The sequence below is a fragment of the Euprymna scolopes genome, chromosome 26 (genome assembly GCF_053919585.1).
Source record: "Euprymna scolopes isolate OS-2025 chromosome 26, ASM5391958v1, whole genome shotgun sequence".
Lineage (NCBI taxonomy): Eukaryota > Metazoa > Mollusca > Cephalopoda > Sepiida > Sepiolidae > Euprymna > Euprymna scolopes.
The window spans coordinates 17,042,551-17,048,550 of record NC_136507.1 but is presented as its reverse complement, the minus strand read 5'-3'; the positions used below and the strand labels follow the sequence as shown (position 1 = coordinate 17,048,550).

The following is a 6,000-nucleotide window of genomic DNA, read 5'->3' as shown; positions in this document are numbered from 1 at the left end:
ATTTTTAGTCTATTTATTTTTCTTCTAAAGCTGTTCGGTGAGCAGCAGATTACTAAAATTAAGGGTCCAACAGAATGGGAGGGGGGGGGCTGGTTGTTCGAAGCTAAAAACAAAGTGAGTAAGAGATAAATCGGGGGTGGAAGAAAATCGTTAGAATTAAAGAATCGCTTTGCTGTGAATCTGGGTGAAGAATGTGTCGGTGGCGGTCGTGGATATGTTAATAAGTGAAGCGATGACGTCACATTTTAAATTGACACTTCGTTTTTTTTTTTCTTCTTTCTTTTTGTCGGAGCTTCGCGCGTTCTGAACGGAATACTCTTTTTTTTCTTTTTTCTTTTCTTTTTGTTTATTTTAATCTGATAGAGGGAACAAAAGCACGCTTTCGCTATTTTATTTTAAAGAAAGAGCCTCGTTCGACCTACTAAAGAGGAAGATGGTTATTTTTATCCTTCTATCTTTCTAGTAAGTTAAGTTAACCATTTTTACGGCGGTCACAACTCGCAGGGAATCGAGCCGGACCAGATCATACCAATCCTGCTCTTCTTTACATAGATATTTTTTAAATATTTTTTTTCTTTCTCTTTATTTAAAGTCTTAAGATCCTATTTTTTTATTATTATTTTATTTTTTTTAAGAAAGTTGAATTATTTTGATTTATTTATTTTTTAAATAAATAATTTATTTTAAATGGAATATTAAAAAGAAAGGCCGGTGACGAAAAACCAGGTGATTATTTCGGCATTATTGGTTTTCTCGTGCTTTTGCGGTAAGTAAAAAAAAAAAATTATTATTTTTTTTTTTTCTTCTTAATTCGAATACGGACCGTGCTTTATAGGATTTTTCCAAATTAAATTAAATTTTTGTAATATTACGATGGTGTTAGTTTTTCTTTTTCTTTCATTTTTTTTTTCTTTTTTTATCCCGGACTCCGGCTTCTGAATAACGTTATTTCATCACGGTCCGTATCCTGCATAAGTTCCCTACATTGTATTTTAAATCCACGTAATTTGTAATTAATTGACCATTTATTTATTTTAAATCCGTATTTATCTTAATTATTAATTTTGAACTTGTTCGCAGGATTATTCGTCGGATTAAACGTAAGTCTAAGATCCATACCGATTTTTTAGAATTTATTTACTCAGTCTACTATTTTAACTTGGTTTTGTTCACGGCGTTATGCCATAACGCTGTTATGGTCGATGTAAACTCCGACATTCATCAAGTACATATTTTTTTATACTTGAACCTTCTAATCAAACTTGTAGTGTTCGTGTAATACAAATAAAATCCAGAAATGCATAATTATTCATTTCTCAGTACTAGTTGCAGAGAGTGATCTGGACGTAAATAATAACGTTATTATTTAAAAAGCCATTCTTAACATGGGGAGGGTGTTTTGTACCTATTCTATACTTTAACCTTACAAATGAATAAAAAAAAATGTCAAAACTTTAAACTTGGAAATACGATTTTTAAAAAAATAGCACGGATCACTCTCTGCACAAGCACCCTATTCTTAAATCAAACGCGCTGAGGCAAAAACTTCCTATCTGTCATTCTTCGAGCCGTGTCATTTCGTTTTGTTTATATTTCGGAGAATTTTTCTTTTATGAGAATTAAAAAAAAAAAAAAAAAAAAAATAGGGATTTTTTTGTCATCCCCCCCTCTCATTTTTTTTTTTTTTTTTTCGTAATGTTATCACTTAACAAAAGCCACTTGAGGATAACTGAAACTGCTGTTGCTCTTCTCTTCGCCGCATATTAATGTTTATCTAAAATCAAGATCACTGTGTAATGTGTTCTGATGCTACTGCGTGCTTGCTACACCCTTCACCTTTTCTGTCTTCGGTCGGTGGAGAAATCCTTCATGACTGAGAAAATTTTTGTTTTTTTACGACCTACCCCACCAGCGTAGTATAAACACCCCCAACCACCCCATGTTAAGAACGGCTTTCGGAATAAGCACCCCCAACCTCCCCATGTTAAGAACGGCTTTCGAGGTCGGTCGGTGTTTATTCCGAAAGCCGTTCTTAACATGGGGAGGTTGGGATGTTTATAATACGCTAGGGCACGTAGTTTGTTCCTATCCAGAGTGCCCCTTTTTGGGGATCTGGATTTTCCCCACATTAAAAACCAACCTTGTGTCTGGCTCAGCCCTCGTGGGGAGGCAAGTAAATAGGAACATTTATCTGAAATTCGTACTTATGCAGAATACGAACCATGCTTTTAGATAGAATTTTGTACTTGCGTTACCATGCTGAAATGTTTAGAATGCCATTCTTAACATGGGGAGGGATGGTGTTTTGTAATTATTCTGTGCTGTGTCACCTAACAATTTAATTAAAAAAAAATATATCGTGAAACTTGAATTTAACTTGCAAATACTATTTTTAAAACATAGCACGATAAGTGCGTAAGCACCTTCAAGTTTTACGATATTTATTTTTTTAAGTGTTAGGTGTACAGAATGATTGCAAAACACCGTGGCTTTCTGAATAACATTATTTCAGCACGTTTTCAGGTTAAATTCAATTTCGACAATATCCTTTGTTTATTAAATTGTTAGGTGAAAGTACATTTTTTTAAGCCCCTTACATTCCCATGAGTTTCTAAATAACATTATTTCAGCACAATCTGTATTTTACATGAGTACTCTCAAATTAACCAATATTTTTTAATTTTTGGGGGGTGGGGGGAGGGCTATTGTTCTTTCATACGACAGAAGCGCACGAAATTTGTCGCCGACCACCGCCACCCACATCTACTCCTATAAATGTTTTGTTTTTTTTTCTTTTTTATACCTTGTCTTCTTCACCAAATTATTTTTCCCCTATTATTAACGATAATAATCTAATTGGCTTATGTTACAATATTTGTCATTTTAATGCTTAATAATTGAGGTTAGTTTAAGAAACAAAGAAATCGCTCTCCCAATTTGTATGGACGGACTGTCATTCATAAATTTCTACAGTTGTTACTGTACGAACCTAGTAACAACTATTCTAACGCAAGCAACACCTACGAGAATTAATGATGAGCTTTTTTGTTTTTGTGGTTTTTATTTGTTGTGGTTTTATTTGATTTCTTTATTTTGCTGAGTAAATTAAATACTCCTTTAATTTTAAAATGTGGACGCGAAAGTCAAAAGTTGCGCTCAATATTGATTTGTGTTTGAGAAAACAGCAATAACATTGAGCCTGTGCGCTGAAATTTGTACGCCTTCACCAAATCCACGATTATTTATGGAACGGTGATTCTGCAGAGTTTGAACCGAATCAAACTATTCCCCCCCCCAAATAACTTAGATTCTCTTGTAATAGATGTGGTACTTATGCACTAACGTTACTGTGCCGAAATGATATTATTTAGAAAGGCATTCTTAGCATGGGGAGGATGTTTTGTAATTGTTCTGTAATTTCACCTAACAGTTTAATAAACAAAAGATATCGTAAAACTTGAATTTAACTTGAAAATACGATTTAAAACAAAATAGCACGGTAACATAAGTGCATAAGCACCGGAGATGTGTCCCTGATTTCTACTTTCACTTTCTCGCTCACGTGCACTTTTCCGAATTCGTAACTGCGAATCTATATCAGTGGACTTTTTTTTTTTTTTTTTTTTTCTGTGTTTTTTTTTTTTGGTTTTTTTTTTTGGTTTTTAACATATATCAAATTGGTATAAATTGCACAGTAAAAATAATTAAAACGAGTTTTCTTATTTCGAATTATTTAATCGAGTAAAAATGACATTTCATTTTTACTCGATTACGAAATTTAAAAAGTTAATAGTTTAGTTAAAAGTTTAAAAAGCAAATTATCTAACAATTTGATAACCAAAATATCGTAAAACTGAATTTAACCTGAAAATACTATGAAAAAATAGCTTTTTAAATTTAGTAATCAACTTGATTACCAAACTTAAAAAGCTATTACTACTAATCAAGTAGAAATAGTAATAATTACTAATCAAGTATAAAAAAAATAGCATTTTTATTTGATTAAATCATTAGAAATAAGAAAAATGTTTCAATTTAATTTTTATTGTGCAATAATTTAAGTTTATAATATTAAACTTAAAAAAAGAACATTATTAATGGCCGTTTTGGTAGAAGAAAAATTCCACTGAAGTCGGCGCACTCACTGCTACGAATTTGGAATAGGAGCATATGAGTGAGAAAAACCGGTAGTTATGCACGTATGTTACCGTGCTGAAATATTTAGAAAGCCATTCTTAGCATAGGAAGGGGGTGTTTTGTGACTATGTACTTTCACCTAACAATTAAAGATATCGTAAAACTTGAGTTTAACTTTAAAATACTATTTTTTAAACAATTAGCACGGTAAAATAAGTGCGTGAGTGAAAATAAAAATCAGAAGCATCTGCAGGAGAACCAACTTAAAACTTGCGTTAGTTTTTGTAGAAATACCGAATGTAGAGTTTTATGACCTGAATGCTCAATAACTGATGAGAAAGCACAAATAACAATATAAATTTGGTCAGCCATCGACACCTGCGGTTTCAATCCGAGCGTGGCCGTTCTTCAGCCAATTTTCTAAAAGTGGTTGTGGTTGACATGTAATTAACTATTTTCTGTAGAAATGCAGGTATTAATGTCCGATCGAATGTGCAGTGGTGGTATTTGTAATAAAATATACTCTTCCTATCGTGAAATCGTGGTTATGACATGAAACAATTTAAGTACTAATATATATTAATAATTAAAACACGTACAGGGTGACAATATCATTAAAATTTAATATCTGGTCTAAAATGACCAATTTAACAAGAAAAAAATGCTAATCTGGATGCTTATGTCGGATTTTCTTACTACAAACCTAAATACTTACCACACGATTATAAAAATATACACTTATTTTTATTTCCAAATTCTTATAAACAAGAACGGTTTAACTAATTACTGTTTTAGTCACGTAAATTATTTGGAGGGTTGTGTTTTTTTTACGAGGATTGATAATTTCCATTATTTGGACTACCGTTCTCATGAACTCGGAGTACTGCTAAATAATCAAAAAAATAATTTCCAAGGTTTGAACTTTTTTTTTCCGGTTCATCTTAAACAAAATTTTCGGTTAAGTTCTAGTTTAGTCACGTAAATTAATTAGAATGAAAGGATTTCTAAACAGCGTATTGTTGTTTGGACCATGTTTTAGTAAAAGAAAATAAAAATTTGGCGGACCTGGAGAAGCAAAAAGCACTGCCTACAAATATAACTTTTTTTGATAATCTGGTAGACTAGTGTCCATTCTATAATAATCCACTGAAAAAATTAAAAAAGACGAAAATAAAAAAGGGTGGGCAAACTTCATTAGGTACGCCAAAAAATTTAACTACGTAAAAAGGCGAAATGAAAATTGACGCGAAAATATAGTCACCATCATTATAAATTGGACGAGGCTAGCTAAGGAATAACAAAGTTCAGAATTTTCTAGTTATTTTAATTTTTCGAAAACAAGTTCACTGTCCCTGTTTACTTGCTTTCCCGCGAGGGCAGAGTTAGATACAATATCAGTTTTGAATGTGAGGGGAAAATCTCTCTCAAAAAGAGGTAGTGGTTTTCAGTTCTATCCCACTGCAAGAATTGTGACACCAGAGTCGGAAATTGGGATTGAGAAATCAGCGCCCCCATAGGAGAGGCAGTCTGACCTGCAAAAGTGCCTGGGTAACCCCGTTGGCATTCCCCGGTGAGGTGGATTAGTGGATTGAAACAAAAATGAAAGGTGCCTCTGTTTGGAAGGATTCCTTTTTATTGAACGAAGATAGGACGGATTAAGCGTTGTATCAGAATATTTTTATATAGACTTTTTTATTGCCAATGTCAAGATTCAATACGATGACGATTTTTTTTTGGGGGGGGGGGTAGGGGTGCTGGAAACGAATATAACATTTTAAGTGGCGCAGATAAATAGTTTTCAAGAAATTACTTTTTTTTTTTTTTTTTTTTCAGAAAGCGGCCGTTACTTTTCTATATAAACTT

General features: G+C 32.7%; 1 protein-coding gene across 1 annotated transcript in view; it reads left to right on the top strand.

Annotated features, from left to right (window-relative positions):
- The first annotated feature begins 623 nt into the window (after nt 1–623).
- The window catches only part of LOC145247931 (influenza virus NS1A-binding protein homolog A-like), a 137,514-nt gene continuing 132,137 nt past the window's right edge, over nt 624–6,000 (top strand). The window contains exon 1 of the mRNA XM_080109571.1: nt 624–766. The gene's annotated coding sequence lies outside the window, so the exon portion shown is untranslated. The remainder of the gene's footprint in view (nt 767–6,000) is intronic.